Source organism: Helianthus annuus, chromosome 2 (genome assembly GCF_002127325.2).
Source record: "Helianthus annuus cultivar XRQ/B chromosome 2, HanXRQr2.0-SUNRISE, whole genome shotgun sequence".
Classification (NCBI taxonomy): Eukaryota; Viridiplantae; Streptophyta; class Magnoliopsida; order Asterales; family Asteraceae; genus Helianthus; species Helianthus annuus.
Window position 1 is genome coordinate 28,698,547 of NC_035434.2, and position 18,664 is coordinate 28,717,210.

Below are 18,664 nucleotides of genomic sequence, written 5' to 3' on the forward strand. Positions count from 1 at the left end.
TTGAAGCAATATGAAAATGTCTTCTTTAATAGCTTGCTGGAGTAAACTGATCATCACTTTCTCTGCTTTATACATGTCTCGTTCTTTATCTGTAAATTCAAAAATCTTTTTATCAACTCCCAACTCAGTACGTCGCAGCACATACTTTTTCTCAACACACTCCCAAGATCTCAAATGGTTAGCTTGAACCCAATTTTCAAATCGATCTTTCCAACCATAATACTCCTCAATGCTCATTTGTTTAGGGGGGTTTTTTGCATTGTTCCGGTTTCATTTTCCATGTTCATGCTTTGAGCAATGGCAGCTGGAGTAGTCGGGGATGTGGCAAATGCGTTGTAAAATTCTTCTTCCATTTTTCAATAACAAGTTTTTCACAACATACAATTTCAAGCGAAATTAGGTTTTTTCAAATGAAATCTCTATTCAAGCGAAATACCTCTTCATGCGAAATTAACCTGCACAATAGACTTTCAAACGAAATTAAGAGTTTCAAACGAAATTATCAAACGAAATTTAATTTCGTATTGAATCACACACAAGTTCAAACGAAATTACAATCTTGAAACGAAACTATAATTTCGTATGGAATTATCTCAAGCGAAATTATAATTCCGTGCGGAATTAGCTACAATTTCAAGAGAAATTAGCCAAAAGATGTAATTCTGTACGAAATTAGGGTGCAATTCCATGCGAAATTATGCTGATGTCATCATTTCGGTCAAACTTTTGTCAAATTGATCAGGTTTTAGCTCGATTTTAGGTCAAATTCTTTCAAGGATTTGTTAAAACACAATTTTGCTTATGATGTGTGAAATTCAAACCATTTTAACCATGAAATCTTGTTCAATTTTGAAAAGAAGGTGTAGAAGTTAGAAAACAAGATGAAATCAAGCTGAAATCGGTAGAACTCCTCCTCCCGAGCTCTGATACCACTTGTAGGATCGTTTTACCGACCGAAACAAGTCGTTCAGAAGTGTTCTACTCAATATGAAAGGCGGAAACAGACATATCGAGTTCGATTCAGCAAGATATTCACTTTAAATGTTGTTCTGATTGATTTGACAAAGTTTTACAGCGAAACAACACTTCGGCAGCACTTCGGCTCCAGAAACACACATACAAGACTCATTCAAATGGAATTACCTAGCACCTATTTATAGCCTGCCTAATTCCGCATGAACTGGACAAACAAAATTACATCATGCGAAATTAGAGTTTCACATGGAATTAGGTTCAAGCGGAATTGCAATTCCGTACGAAATTACAAGGTAATTTCGTGTGGAATTACACCTAAACCATTTCATGCGAAATTACATGATTTGACACATTTTCTCGAACTTCATGCCCACACCAATACAAGACTCGATACAAGACGAAGTCGACAGACGTATGCACCAACACCAACACTTTGACTGACGGGCTGGTGCGTACGCGAGAAGAAAATAGGAAAAAGGAGTTAGCCCGAAAGATTACCCAGGGATTTCGTGTGGGTAATAACAACAACTTTAAAAGAAAGGGAACTGCGCAATCTTCCACCCCGCCATTTTGCAGAAACTGCAAAAAGAAACATTTCGGAAAATGTAACGAAGTCTGCAATTTCTGCAAAGCTGTAGGGCATCGAGAAGAGGAATGCAGGAAGAAAACAAAGGTCTGCTACAATTGTGAAGAAGCTGGACATTTCAGACCAGAATGCCCTAAATTGGTCAAACCAACAGACAACAAGGCTAATCCTGCAGAAGGAACTACCAAAAAGAATGCAATAGCTTTTCAGCTGACCACGCAGGAAGCTGAAATGATTCCGGATGTGATAGCGGGTACATTCCTAGTTCACAACGTTTATGCGAAAGTGTTATTTGACTCTGGTGCAAACCAAAGTTTTATAAATACTTTGTTCTGCCAAGCTCTTAAACTACCTTTAACCAAACTTAGGCAGATTTATACAGTAGAAACAACAAACGGTAACTCTATTAGCATAGATCTAGTTTTGCAAGAAGGTAAGATAGAACTTTCAGGTCATAAATTTTCTGCAAATCTGTTACCTATGAGTTAGCTGGATTCGATGTTGTGTTAGGAATGGATTGGTTAGTAGCCAACCATGCTCGAATCCTCTATGATAAGAATTCTATAGAAATTCATGCGCCATCAGGAGAAATAATCGTGGTTGCAGGAGATAAATCACGTAAGTCTACGAAGTTCATTTCAGTAATGAAAGTTGGTAGTTATGAACGAAAGCAAGGAATAGTGTATATGATTTCGGTAATCATTAGCACTAATGGTAAGGAACTTACGGAAATTCCTGTAGTATCAGAATACTTGGATGTATTCCCAGAAGAACTAACAGGATTACCACCATATAGGGATGTAGAATTTAGAATTCATTTGATTCCTGGAACTACACCCGTAGCTAAAGCACCCTACCGATTAGCACCCACTTAAATGTTAGAACTGAAAAAGCAATTAGATGAATTGCTCAGTAAAGGATTCATACAACCTAGTTCATCCCCTTGGGGAGCACCAGTGTTGTTTGTGAAAAAAGAAAGATGGTTCGATGAGAATGTGTATCGATTATAGGGAATTGAATAAGGTTACAATTAAGAATCGATACCCATTACCTATGATTGATGATCTTTTTGATCAGCTTTAGGGAGCTGGATATTTTTCTAAGATAGATTTACGCGCCGGATATCATCAGTTGAAGGTACAAGAAGAAGACATACCTAAAACCGCTTTCAGAACTAGGTATGGTCACTACGAGTTTACATTATGCCTTTTGGACTTACCAATGCTCCGACAGCATTTATGGATATGATGAATAGGATCTGTAAACCGTATTTGGATAAATTCGTAATTGTCTTCATCGAAGATATACTTAATTATTCCAAGAGTCAGGACGAGCATTGTGAGCATCTACATGCACTCTTAACTCTGTTAAGAAAGGAAAAGCTTTACGCCAAATTCTCGAAGTGTGAATTTTGGCTACAGGAGGTGCAATTTTTAGGACACATGGTGAATCACGAAGGTATTCACGTAGATCCCTCCAAAATAGAAGTGATCACCAAATGGAAGGTCCCACAATCAGCTATGGAAGTTCGAAGTTTTCTAGGATTAGCTGGGTACTATAGACATTTTATTAAGGATTTTTATAAGATAGTTGTGCCATTAACTAAGCTAACCTGTAAAGCTGTAAAGTTTGAATGGGGACCCAGGCAGGAGGAGGCCTTTAGGATTTTGAAGCAAAAGTTAACAAACGCCCCAATTCTAGCCCTGTTAGAAGGAACAGAAGATTTTGAAGTTTACTGCGATGCTTCTAAGCTAGGATTATGATGTGTGTTAATGCATTGCAAAATGGTAATTGCGTATGCCTCAAGGCAATTGAAAAAGCACGAAGAAAACTATACGACTCATGACTTAGAATTAGGAGCGATAATTTTTGCCCTTAAGATTTGGAGACACTATCTGTATGGAAGTAAATTTACCGTTTATACAGATCATAAAAGCTTAAGGTACATATTTGGGCAAAAAAGAATTGAACATGAGGCAAAGAAGATGGATGGAAATTCTAAGTGACTACGACTGTGATATTCAATATCACGAAGGAAAAGCAAATGTAGTCGCAGATGCCCTAAGTCGTAAGTATCATGAAAAGCAAAAGCGAGTTCGTGCTCTTAGATTAAATCTACAGTTAGATTTAATGGAACAACTGAAAAATATCCAAGAAACAGCAATTAAGGATGATGCTGAAGGAATGAAAGGGAGAATAAAGGAATTGGAGCAAGGAGCTGATGGAATTTGGAGAATCCACAAGAAAAGGATTTAGGTACCGAAGCAAGGAAATTTAAGAAATAAGATTTTAGAGGAAGCCCATAAATCTAGGTATACCATGCATCCTGGTAATAATAAGATGTACCAAGATTTAAGAAATAACTTCTAGTGGATAGGAATGAAAAAAGGACATAGCTAGATATATATCTAAGTGTCTGGCTTGTTCACAAGTTAAGGCAGAACACCAGAAACCTTCAGGGTTACTCCAACAATTAGAAATGCCTGTTTGGAAATGGGAACTAATAACCATGGATTTTGTTACTAAGTTGCCCAAAACCAGAAAAGGTAACTGTAACACCTCGAAATTTTGTGTCCAATAATGTGTTGACGCGTGTCATGAGTTTACACGTGGTATTAAATACTAAATAAAGGACTAAAGTTGACAAACCTTGAAAGTATGTAAATTCGAGGGTTATAAATGTCAACGAAGGGTAAATATACTGTATAGTAACCCTAAATGATGCTCGTACCTTCAAACGAATAAATCATGGATCGTACGGAGCGAAACGCGGGAGAAAGTGAGAGATTACAAACTACAGGGGTTAATCGTGTCAACATGTTTAATTTATACCTCTGAGTGACCCTTTGACAAATCCGAGGCTTTGTAACAGTAAAATACGCTCACTAGAATATACTATATAAATTTCGCGAAGTTCCGTTTTAAAACGAGAAAATTATGATCAAATTCGTATGCGAGGGGTTAAAAGCGTCAACAATAAAAGTTAAGGCTTTTCGGATAGTAATTAAACTAACCGGGGACTTAACAATGCGGATAAAAGTCACGAGGCCCTTAATAGTAAATAATCGAGGGCCAAATCGCAAAGTTACCCCTTCAAAACCGAAAGGTCAGGTTAATCATTACAAAAGATTTGAAAATCTTTGAAATCAACCCTCAGGCGGGCCACGTTAAGGAAATGGATGAGCTAATGTGGGCCGCGCGCCTTATGTTGATTCGTTTACTGACATGAAGATTCAGGCGGCCCGCGTCCATGTTGCATAATCTCTAAAGCGGGCCGCGTAAGGACCCCAGATGCAGTAAACTTGGACAGATTCAATGTTTGAGCTTGTGAACGATCATTTAGGCATTAATTGAAGCATGGGCGCCCTCTACATGCCCCCTAGCACCCAGGGCCACCTGCTGATCATCCATGAGCCATTGTAGAGTGAGTTGTAATGATCTTGTGCATGAGATTTCACTATAAAAGGCACTACATTGCACACAATTGAATCACACCTCAAACCTGCTCTCTTGTTCATCTCTGGAGCTCTCAAGCATTCTTCTAACATCCCTAGTCGTGCACCAAGCTTCTGTAAGTATGCCAACCCTTTTGTGGCTTAGTTTTTGCTTAGTTTAGCTTAAACGTCAATCCGTCGTAATTAACGATTGACTTTGCGATAAATCACAAATGGTCCAGTGGTTTGTCGAATCAAAGAAAGTTATATGATGGTAATCATGTGGGCTTTAAACCCCTAAAAGGGCACCCTCTGATTCCCACTCTAACTAGTCCGAATGTCGAGTCAAACGTGCTTAGAAAAAGTCAACAGAAATGCTATTTTGCGATTTAATGCATAATCAGTAATGTAGATGAGGTGTAACCTGTTTAAACACTCATAAAACATGATAATAAGAATATTAACTAGCCTAAGCTTGTTTGATCCGACCATTTACTGTTTTGACCCGGTTCGGAGCCGAAAGTCGCAAAGCTTTGACTTTTGCATTGACTTCAGTTCTGACCCGTTAAAGTATGATTTAGATATGCCTTAGGACTCTCTTAGGACCAGGTTACATGATGGTATAACCCACTGTGACCGGTTCGTTGTTTATCCGAGTCTTTTACACAATTCCGTTAAATGCTTAAAAGTTGACCGTAACGCCCTTTTTAAATTAAAACGGGAATTTCGGATATGTGAAAGAACCATGACCTTAGTTACTGATTTCTAAGCATGTCCCTAAAATTTCACGTCAATCCGAGGTCCAGAATAGGAGTTATGCTAAATAGCGCAAATTACGGAAACTTTAGTAATTAAATAGCGCAATTAGCAAAACGCCTATCTAAACCCAGATTTCGACATCAAACCTTTTACACACTGATGTAAAATAATATTTTGGGATTTTTAAAGATTTTTAATTATTTTTAACCTGCTCATAACCCGCGGTTATGGCAACGGTTCGGTAAATACCGAATATACCCTTTTCGGCCATAACTTGAGTTCTACAAGGTCTTTTGACCCGATTCCAGTTGCTACTGATTTTAAATAATAAATAAAGTATTTTAGACTTTATAAACTGTTCAGGAAACTCAGATTTCCTGTAGAACTCAGAAACCTCTTTTATAATCTTTAAAAAGACCGAAATACCCCTTCGAGGCATAAAATGGATTTGAACTCGTTACGGGCATTATGGAAGGTATCCTACTGATACCACAACCTCTTTAAAGCATATTGACTTAGAAAACCAGTGTAGGACTCTTACGGTTACCCGTTACGCCATTTGCGCGCACGGTCCGGCTTATGTAACTAGTTTACATAAACTAGCCGAAACGGGTCAAACCATATTGTTTTGACCCCAAAATCCAGAGTGTGATTGTTATACCCATATAAAACAAGTCTCCAAAATTGTTGGGTCCAAATCACATTCCATTCACGGTTTTCGCCTTTCACACGATTAAACCGTAACTATCCGTTGAAACTGACCGGTCTAAGCTACGGCTAATTTAAAGACCCGTTAGGATTCTAATAGGTTATTTTTAAACCTCCGTTCCAGAATAGGAGACCAGTAAAAGCTATCTTCAATTTATTTCGATTAAGGATTTATACTTGCAAAGGTAAATACTTTTAACTTATTTTCCGTTATACGGGCTTGGGTTACGGTATATAGCATACCGCTTGATCGGGCATCAAATTCTCCACCATTGAGTGGGTATTTGAATAAATTTGATCGGCTCATTTAAACAGTCTTGTTACTTAAAAGCCTTTGGGGGGTTAATGACCACGTCCCGGATATCCCTGGCATCATTTTACGAAATGGCCACGACCTAAGCGCGGAGTGTAGGCGTACACTCGTCAGTGCATAAATAGTTCGCTGTGGTGTGTCTATTGATCTTTAACCCAGACTTGATCCGGGCTACTGAACGCATAAGGAACATGTAATTCGTTCACAAGATTATATATTTAAATAATTCTCCCAAGTTATAAAAGAGTTTGTGCCTTGTGCATTCAAATCAATTTTTAATAAACATTTTTCAAAAGTGTCGGTTGAATGTATTTACCAGTGTAAACTGACGTATTTTCCCAAAAAGACTAAATGCAGGTACTATGCGTAATTGGCTCGATATTCTCCTTAGCATCATAAAGAGTCTCGCAAGCTTAAGATGCCTTCGTCTGTTGAACAAAACTTATATTTTTATTTGATCCCCTGTGGATACTTTTCGACTATTCGTAATACATTTGATATTACAAACAATGGTTGAATATAATTATCTTTATGCTTCCGCTGTGCATTCATATATTGTGTGGTTTGTCTATATTGTTGCCAACTACGTCGCGATAATCCCCCACCGGGCCCACCGGTGAGACACGTGGAAATCGGGGTGTGACAGGTTGGTATCAGAGCCAACGTTGAGTGAATTAAACACTATCCTAAGGTGTTTAATCTCAATGACACAATTGCACATACTTGAGTCTAGACAAGAACATAGGACAAATTCGAGTTGTTATTCCAGTTTGTCTTTTTATTGTTTATTGTTATTTAAAGTTTTGAAAGCAGGAAATATGCCACCAGCAATCAGACGAGGAAGAGGAGGAAGAGGCAAAGGGACGATCATTACTCACAATGATCACGAGGCTGGTCCTTCTAACATGCGAGCTCCTTCCGGTACAAGAAGTGAGGAACCACAGAGACGAAGAAGAAACCTCTTTGAGCCTGCAAGACATTCTACCTCGCATAGTTCAACACCCTCATACCGTCATTCCTTTGGACCAAACTCAGAAAATGACCCCAATAACCCTCAACCATCATTTATACCTCTCCAGCGATCTGCTTCGCACCATTCTTATGGCGATCCTTCACCTTTCTTCATAGGACAGTTTAACCCGGCGGATTACGTCCAAGAGCCAATAGGGTATAACCCTTTAGGACCAGAGGATCACTTTTCTGAAGATAATGCCGTGGATATGGACGAGGATACAGACCCCGTCGAGCCTGCAAGGGGTACTCCCAACCATCCAATCGAGATCTCTGATGGGTCATCCTTTCATGGAACACCCTATCAAGGTCCTGACAGTTACCAGGCGAGGCTTGACCAATGTAATTGGTACTTCACACCATCTCATCACCTCTCGCCTCATGATCAACAGCAACAACAGGATCCTTCTGAGGATTCGCGGTTTGTGGCAGTTACGCCACCGCCACCGCCACCAGTTCAACCAGTAATTCCAGATCCGCCAAGGCGTAGAAGATCAGGCGCGCGGATGTCCACCCGAGGAGGGGAATTCCATTTCAGCACCCCTCGCCACTCGAGTGCGAGTCACTTTCCGTCAGTGCCTGAAGAAGAACCACAGTTAGGGGAACCTTCTGGTCACCCTGCAGAGGTGAATTCTGCACCAGTTGCACCACCTCCGCCACCATTCGGATACGATAAGCCGATTGAGCAGCCAACTCACACGCACTACAACTATAACTATGATGCCGATCCATATGTGGTAGCGGCTAATTATAATGCCCTCCATGGAACCTCTTGGAGACCAGATTACTCAGCTCATGGGTATCCGATACCTCCTAGACCTCCGGTTCAACAACCGTCGCAGCAGCCACGTTTTTCTCCACCGGAGCAAGAAGAAATACTCCACCATCTAAACCGTGTGGAACAAGACTTCGAACAAGAACGTAAGAGTAATCGTGGATTTCTCAAGGGCCTAGCAAACCTACTGAAAGGGAGGAAGAAACGAGACCATTAGTCTCCTTATGTATTGTTGTATTTACTATTACAATTTAGTCCCTGCGTGGACATTTGTCGTGTTTAGTCCCTACGCGAACAATTACTTTCAGTTCCTGCGTGGACTTATCTTTTAGTCCCTGTGTGGACATCTATCTATGTATTTGGTCCCTGCGTGGACTTGTTTTTCTATAAACCTCTGCGTAGGTAATTATTTATTTAAAAAGTCCCGTTTAGGGCAGCGTGTAATCATTACTATAAGTAATGGAATGTTATGTTATGAATTTCATTTTGTTATTATGTATGAAATATATCAAAATACATTCCTTTTAAATTAATCTGCCTAAATAAAGAATCTTAAAGAGTGAAACCTAGCCAGGTGTCATTATAAGACCCGGCCAAGACGGTAAGACCTGATTAAAAGATTCAGATTTCCAGTTAACCTCTGTAATCATGTTAACGTTCATGGCAGATGTGATTCGTTAAAATCGCACGCGTCATTCTTATATAAGAATCCTTTTTAAGGGTTCCAAAGCCCAAATTAATGATTTGTAAATCATGGGTTAAATCGTCAATAAAGATGATCATTTATTAAACATCCATTAGCGATGTAATGCCTACGGGCCAAACTTATTAAACATCCATTAGTGATGTAGTGCCTACGGGCCAAACTTATAAACATCCATTAGTGATGTAGTGCCTACGGGCCATAATTATTGTCATATAAGACAAAAAGTAGTGGTAATCTATGACTCCCTGTCAGAAAAGGTAAAAGGACTACGGTTCAAACCTTCATGCCTTGATTCTCTGTAATCCCGGCTAATATTATAAAAACGTCCTCGTGACTAGGCTTTTATGCCACTAACAATATTGTTGTAATTAGGATAAGTTATGTTCGAATCCTAAATAAAAGTGAGTAACAAATTAACCAGATATGGTCTCTGTTTACCATGGTTAATGAATTGCCATAAAAGACAATTCCATAATAAACTCCTAAATAAAACTTTTTCGTTATCTTCTGTAGCAGATTCAAGTTACGATGGCTGATTCCAATGAACTGAATAGTCACTCCAAAGAAGATAAAAATGACAACGCCCAGATTCATATCACGGGCGCGGAATTGAAAGCTCTTGTCGACGGTGCTGTTAAGGCAGCCTGGGATCGACAGTACGAAGAGTACACTGAGTCCCGGAGCAGAACCATATCCAAACCACACTCAAAGCCGAAAACCCACTCAAAATCTCACAACAACCCACCGTCTAAGCCTAAAAAGGACGATGATAAACACTCGTCCAATGAAAACAGTGTCCGTCCAGAAAAAGTGTATACTGATGCATCCCGCGCCAGGGGCTGCACCTACAAGTATTTTGTATCTTGTAAACCCCGAGACTTCACTGGGGAGAAAGGCGCGGTAGATTGCATGACGTGGCTAGACGAGATGGACACCGTGGTGGACATCAGTGGCTGCGCAGAGAAAGATGTGGTAAAGTTTGTTTCACAATCATTCAAGGGCGAGGCCTTGGCTTGGTGGAGGTCTCTGGTTCAGGCCTCGGGGAAGGCTGTTTTATACGGCATGACGTGGGAGGAATTCATTTCTCTCATCAAGGAAAATTTCTACCCTCAGCATGAGGTTGAAAAGATCGAGTCCGACTTCCTATCGTTGGTTATGACAAACCTTGACTGTCAAGCTTACCTCACGAGCTTTAACACGATGTCCCGGTTGGTTCCGTATCTGGTAACCCCAGAGCCAAAGAGAATAGCTCGTTTTATCGGTGGTTTAGCCCCCGAAATAAAGGCAAGTGTAAAGGCCTCTCGGACAGCGACCTTTAGATCTGTAGCTGACATTTCTTTGTCCCTCACTCTGGATGCGGTCCGACAAAGATCGCTGAGGAACAAAGAGGCTGAGAAGAGAAAGCGTGAATATGATACTTCACGAAGGTCGGGCAAGAAGCACCGTGGAAACAGTGAGAACAAGAGAGGGTCTGAGTCAAGGAAGGATGGGCAACAAGCTGGTGAGAAGCCCAAGTGCAAGAATTGCAAGAGACACCACTATGGAAAGTGCAGACTCGAATCAAACTCACAGACTCAGTCAAAGTCATTTGCTTGCGGGTTATGCAAGTCCAAGGACCACAAGACCGTGGATTGCAAGAAGATAAAGGATGCAACTTGCTACAGTTGCAACGAGAAGGGGCACATTAAGACCAACTGCCCTAAAAATGCCAAGAAGCCTGAAGAGGCCAAGAAGACCAATACGAGAGTCTTCAGAATGGATGCGAAAGAAGCAGTGCTAGACGATAACGTGATCACAGGTACTTTCCTCGTAAATGATATCTTTGCAAGAGTACTTTTTGATTCGGGCGCTGATAAGTCTTTCGTAGATCATAAATTTTGCAAATTGCTGAATATGCCTGTCAAAACCTTAAATGTGAATTATGAGGTAGAGCTAGCAGATGGCACCATAGAAACCGTCTCCACTGTGTTAGATGGATGTGTGATATCCATTAAGAACCACTCTTTTCCTCTATCTCTACTTCCCTTTAAATTGGCTGGTTTTGACATAGTTCTGGGTATGGACTGGTTATCTCACAACCAGGCCCAAATCGTCTGCAACAGAAAGCAAGTGGTGATAAAGACTCCGTCTGGTGAATTGCTTACCATTCGAGGAGATACCCAGTACGGATTGCCTGAGCAAGTGACTATGCTCAAGGCTTCAAAATGTCTAAAGAAGGGTTGTGTCATCTACATGGCACAGGTGATTTTTGATGAGCCTAAACCGAAGATAGAAGACATTCCCGTCATTTTGGAATATCCAGAAGTTTTCCCTGAAGATCTACCTGGTTTGCCACCAGATAGGCAAGTGGAATTCAGGATCGATATCATCCCTGGAGCAGCACCTATTGCTAGAGCACCTTACAGGTTAGCACCAACCGAAATGAAGGAGTTAAGGACCCAATTGGATGAACTGCTAGCTAAAGGTTTCATCAAACCTAGTTCGTCTCCCTGTGGCACCTGAGCAGAATCCGCAACAACCTTGATTCCTCACTTCACTTTTCTGTGCTTACTTGTCAAATTTCAGGACGAAATTTCTTTCAAGTTGGGGATGATGTGAAAACCCGAACCTTTAAGGTTTGTGACGTGTAATTTTATGATCTTAACTCCATTAAACTTAAACGTTTGATAACCTGATTAAATAACTTATTGGCATTTGTCGGGTCGCGTATATGTTGGGCTTCATAGCTATACCTGACAATATTAACCCAAATAGAACTCTTGAGCCCAACTAGTCCTTAATGTGCCTTGAATGTTCTTTGTGTGTGTTTTAATTAAACTTGGCCCATAGAGAGTAGCCCAAGTAAGCTTGTAATTGGCCCACTTTGGTTAGTTGCTAGCCCACTTTGATTAGTTGTTACCCTTATAAACTTATGAACGTAAATACCTTGTAAGTTCCGTATCACAACAAGCAAACCCTACTTTACTTCACCTTCCACGTACGGTAGTAGCAACCCCCCCCCAGTCGAGATCACCATCACCGGTTAGCATTCTCTCTTGGTTGTCTAACTTGTTGATTATTTTAATTATATGTGAACATGTATTGATGTGTTAGATTGGAGCATGATCCTAGGAACTATATGCGAATTTTATAAGACCTGAATGTGTGTATATCTTGTTATGTTATTAGGCAAGATGTGTGGCTTGACATTATGTATTCATACACGATCTGTTGATGATGGGAGGGGATATAAAATTGTCTGATATAGTTATATTATTCTATTAAGAAACTGAACACATATTAGGTTGGGTAGGATTTACATGTGTTGGTGATTTAAATTAAATGTTTCAGTGCTTTGATTGCATGTGATTTGATCAAGTTGTCATCCCACTACTTTGTAAGGTCCAATAAGAATAAGTTGTCATCCCACTACTTTGTGAGGTCCAATAAGAAGTTAGAATGCATATAGTTGTTGCCCAAGTTCCACGTAAATGTCTTTAGATCATGTGAAGTTTTGTGATGATGAATTAATTATTCTCCTAAGTTGCCGCCCATTATATGTATGTCGGCCCAATAGAGATCCTCAAAGAACTTTATATGTTTTGCTATTTTTTTTGAGCTTCACGTGATGATGATGATATGATACTAAACCCAATCTAAGTTGTCAGACATTAGCACATGGCTACATTATTACTTGGGATTCATCTTGATAGATAAGTATTATTTAACAAATAGATAGATAGTTTGAAGAAGTCTATAGGGTTATCTAATTAGAATCATATATGGTTGGTTAATATTTGATATGTGCTAGACTGATGTAAATGAAACTTTGTGTATTCCAACCTATACATGTTATCGATGTCTATCAGTTATGATCATAGGTAGAATATATACAATTTAGGATACATGTTGAATAATGGATCGCATATATTTTGGGGCCGGGTAGTATAAATGGCTAACACTTGAGTTGCATATTGACTGTTTTGGGCTTAATGCTGAGTGGGCCTGAACCATACAGGCCGCACACCTACGGGAGTAACGTACTAGATCTTTAAGTGTCTATTTGGGGCATGAAACTGTAATATGAACTCGTGTGCCTGTTAGACGATTACACAATGACAATCGGCTTATTATATTGCGTGATTTCTAGTTATAATTAACTTGATCACTTGAATGTGAACCGAACCATTTGACGTGCGCTTTGGTGTACCGTGAACTTGTGTCATAACTATGAACCGGATGCTTGCTATGATTTATGTGATGATATGTACTTGGTTGTTTATTACTTGAGTAATGCATGCGAGGAATACATGAATAATGAATACATGGAACTGACTGTTATTGGTAACCACACTAGGATTCGGTTGATTGATTTGGAACAAGTAGTGTAACGTAACATACCAAGCAAACCGAAGGTGAGTTCATCTCTCTTGAGCATGTGTCCCGGTGGTTGGGACAGTCAGTGGGTATCCCGGGAGGGATAAGTCTTTTGGGTAAAAACGGGAATGTTGGATAATATACTCTTCCTATCACCTTTAAAGTCCCTCCGTGTTGTTTGGTTACCTGGGAGGTAACATGGTATTAGTTAGTAGCGCTACTTAGGTTTGGCAACCTCACCCCGTACCTGGGAGGACGGGTGTTGAACTAATGACATAGTCATGACCAATGCTTTGATAGGAGCATTGGAGAAAGGGCAAAATAATCAGAAGCCGTATTCGGGTTATTATCAACATTACTTTTGGAATTAAATTCAATGGATTAACTAAACACTCGGTAACCAACGTTTTCGTAAAACTATGAACTCACCAGCGTTGTCTGATACACTTGTTGCATGCTCGCAGGCCGTTAGATTACTTGGATTTGGAACTTGCTGTCTGAAGTAGCTGGAGTGGTCATGGTTCGCGCTGATTGGATATGAATGATGGGTTTATACATACATTTGATTTGAAACAGTTAAACTATGGTTTCTTTTATTTGCTTCCGCTGAACATGTTGGTTTTCATTCAAACTTATTGACGGTACTTTTCAGTAATAATTGATGATTTTATTTAACAACTTGTTATTGGTTCAATATGATTAGTGGCTCGTTATTGGTTTGTCACACGCATAATAGGGTTTCCCATGGGTGGTATTTTGGGGGTGTGACACGTCTCCCTGGGGAGCACCAGTCCTGTTTGTCAAGAAGAAGGACGGGTCGATGCGTCTGTGCATCGATTATCGCGAACTTAACAAAGTCACGATAAAGAATAGGTATCCTTTGCCAGGATCGACGATTTGTTCGATCAGTTACAAGGGGCAAGTTATTTCTCGAAGATTGACTTGAGGTCAGGCTACCATCAACTGAAAGTCAGAGATGAAGACGTACATAAAACCGCATTTAGGACTCGTTACGGTCACTATGAGTTCCTAGTGATGCCTTTTGGGCTCACTAATGCACCGGCTGCGTTCATGGATCTCATGAATCGCGTTTGCAAGCCGTACTTAGACAAATTCGTCATCGTTTTCATCGACGATATTCTTATCTACTCGAAGAACCGAGCTGACCATGAGAAACACCTTCGTTGTATTCTCAAACTCCTGCATCATAAGAAACTCTATGCCAAATTCTCGAAGTGCGAATTCTGGCTTCGAGAAGTCCAATTTCTTGGACATGTTGTCAGCGAGCATGGTATCCAAGTGGATCCCGCTAAAGTAGAAGCTGTCATGAATTGGCAAGAACCAAAGACGCCTACAGAGATTCGTAGTTTCCTGGGGTTAGCAGGATACTACAGGCGATTCATTGAAAATTTTTCAAGGATTGCTGCGCCTTTAACTTCCCTGACCAAGAAAAAGGTAAAGTTTGTTTGGGGCCCTAAGCAGCAAGAGTCCTTTGATATTCTGAAGCAAAAGTTGAGCAACACTCCTGTGCTGACATTACCTGAAGGTACCGAAGAGTTCGTAGTTTACTGCGACGCATCACACACTGGCATGGGATGTGTGCTCATGCAGAAAGGTAAGGTTATTGCCTATGCTTCGAGACAGTTAAAGGTGCATGAAAAGAATTACACCACCCATGACTTGGAGCTGGGTGCCGTTGTGTTCGCACTAAAACTGTGGAGGCATTATCTGTATGGTATCAAGTTTGTGATCTATTCCGATCATAAGAGCCTTCAACATCTGTTTAATCAGAAGGAGCTAAACATGAGGCAACGCCGTTGGATGGAGACTTTAAATGATTATGATTGTGAAATAAGATATCATCCTGGCAAGGCGAATGTAGTCGCTGATGCCTTAAGTCGAAAGGAAAGGGTCAAACCCATTCGAATCAATGCCAAGAGCATTGAAGTGAAGAATAATTTGATTGAAAGGTTGTTAGCTGCACAGAGAGAAGCTGTGTTGGAAGCTAACTATCCTAAAGAAAAGTTAGGAGTAACTGAGGAGCAGTTAACTCTTAGCAAGGACGGAATTTTACGATTAAATGGACGAATATGGGTTCCGATTTATGGAGGACTACGAGATGTTATCCTCCAGGAAGCTCATAGTTCCAAATATTCTGTTCACCCGGGAGCTGATAAGATGTATCAGGATCTAAAGGCAAATTATTGGTGGATAGGCTTGAAAAAGTCTGTAGCCGCTTATGTAGCCAAATGCTTGACTTGTGCGCAAGTCAAAGCTGAGCATCAAAAGCCGTCAGGCTTGCTACAAAAGCCTGAACTTCCCGAATGGAAGTGGGAATGTGTAACTATGGATTTTATTACCAAGTTACCCAAGACGAGGAAAGGAAATGATACAATATGGGTTATAGTTGATCGGCTGACTAAGTCAGCACATTTCTTACCCATCAAGGAGACTTATAGCTCCGACATGTTAGCCCAGTTATACGTTGATAAGATTGTAGCCTTACATGGCATACCTGTGTCTATTATCCCTGACCGAGATACTAGATACACGTCTCATTTCTGGAAAAGCTTCCAGCAATCTTTGGGCACACGTTTGAATTTTAGTACGGCTTACCATCCTCAGACAGACGGTCAGAGTGAGCGTACTATTCAAACGTTGGAAGACATGCTACGTGCATGTGCTATCGATTTGGGTGGTAGTTGGGATAAGAACCTACCATTAATCGAATTCTCCTACAACAATAGCTACCATACCAGCATTAAGGTTGCGCCCTTTGAGGCATTATACGGTAGAAAGTGTAGTTCACCTGTTTGTTGGGCGGAAGTTGGAGACGTCCAATTATCAGGACCAGAGATAGTCTTCGAAACGACGGACAAGAGTGTCCAGATTCGAGACCGTCTCAAAGCTGCCCGAGATAGGCAGAAGAGTTACGCAGATCCAAAGCGTAAAGATTTTCACTTCGAAGTAGGTGAAAAAGTGTTACATAAAGTATCACCCTGGAAAGGGGTGATGCGTTTCGGTAAGAAAGGCAAACTAAGCCCGAGATACATAGGACCTTTCAAGGTTATCGAACGTGTCGGGTCGGTGGCCTATAAGTTAAACTTACCGGAGGAGCTCAATGGAATTCACGTGGGAGGTTGAAGCCACGATGAAAGAAAAATACCCTTATTTATTTCAGTAAATCTCGGGTCGAGATTTATTTTAAGGGGGTGAGGACGTAACACCTCGAAATTTTGTGTCCAATAATGTGTTGACGCGTGTCATGAGTTTACACGTGGTATTAAATACTAAATAAAGGACTAAAGTTGACAAACCTTGAAAGTATGTAAATTCGAGGGTTATAAATGTCAACGAAGGGTAAATATACTGTATAGTAACCCTGAATGATGCTCGTACCTTCAAACGAATAAATCATGGATCGTACGGAGCGAAACGCGGAAGAAAGTGAGAGATTACAAACTACAGGGGTTAATCGTGTCAACATGTTTAATTTATACCTCTGAGTGACCCTTTGACAAACCCGAGGCTTTGTAACAGTAAAATACGCTCACTAGAATATACTATATAAATTTCGCGAAGTTCCGTTTTAAAACGAGAAAATTATGATCAAATTCGTATGCGAGGGGTTAAAAGCGTCAACAATAAAAGTTAAGGCTTTTCGGATAGTAATTAAACTAACCGGGGACTTAACAATGCGGATAAAAGTCACGAGGCCCTTAATTGTAAATAATCGAGGGCCAAATCGCAAAGTTACCCCTTCAAAACCGAAAGGTCAGGTTAATCATTACAAAAGATTTGAAAATCTTTGAAATCAACCCTCAGGCGGGCCACGTTAAGGAAATGGATGAGCTAATGTGGGCCGCGCGCCTTATGTTGATTCGTTTACTGACATGAAGATTCATGCGGCCCGCGTCCATGTTGCATAATCTCTAAAGCGGGTCGCGTAAGGACCCCAGATGCAGTAAACTTGGACAGATTCAATGTTTGAGCTTGTGAACGATCATTTAGGCATTAATTGAAGCATGGGCGCCCTCTACATGCCCCCTAGCACCCAGGGCCACCTGCTGATCATCCATGAGCCATTGTAGAGTGAGTTGTAATGATCTTGTGCATGAGAATTCACTATAAAAGGCACTACATTGCACACAATTGAATCACACCTCAAACCTGCTCTCTTGTTCATCTCTGGAGCTCTCAAGCATTCTTCTAACATCCCTAGTCGTGCACCAAGCTTCTGTAAGTATGCCAACCCTTTTGTGGCTTAGTTTTTGCTTAGTTTAGCTTAAAAGTCAATCCGTCGTAATTAACGATTGACTTTGCGATAAATCACAAATGGTCCAGTGGTTTGTCGAATCAAAGATAGTTATATGATGGTAATCATGTGGGCTTTAAACCCCTAAAAGGGCACCCTCTGATTCCCACTCTAACTAGTCCGAATGTCGAGTCAAACGTGCTTAGAAAAAGTCAACAGAAATGCTATTTTGCGATTTAATGCATAATCAATAATGTAGATGACGTGTAACCTGTTTAAACACTCATAAAACATGATAATAAGTATATTAACTAGCCTAAGCTTGTTTGATCCGACCATTTACTGTTTTGACCCGGTTCGGAGCCGAAAGTCGCAAAACTTTGACTTTTGCATTGACTTCAGTTCTGACCCGTTAAAGTATGATTTAGATATGCCTTAGGACTCTCTTAGGACCAGGTTACATGATGGTATAACCCTCTGTGACCGGTTCGTTGTTTGTCCGAGTCTTTTACACAATTTCGTTAAATGCTTAAAAGTTGACCGTAACGCCCTTTTTAAATTAAAACGGGAATTTCGGACATGTGAAAGAACCATGACCTTAGTTACTGATTTCTAAGAATGTCCCTAAAATTTCACGTCAATCCGAGGTCCAGAATAGGAGTTATGCTAAATAGCGCAAATTACGGAAACTTTAGTAATTAAATAACGCAATTAGCATAACGCCTATCTAAACCCAGATTTCGACATCAAAACTTTTACACACTGATGTAAAATAATATTTTGGGA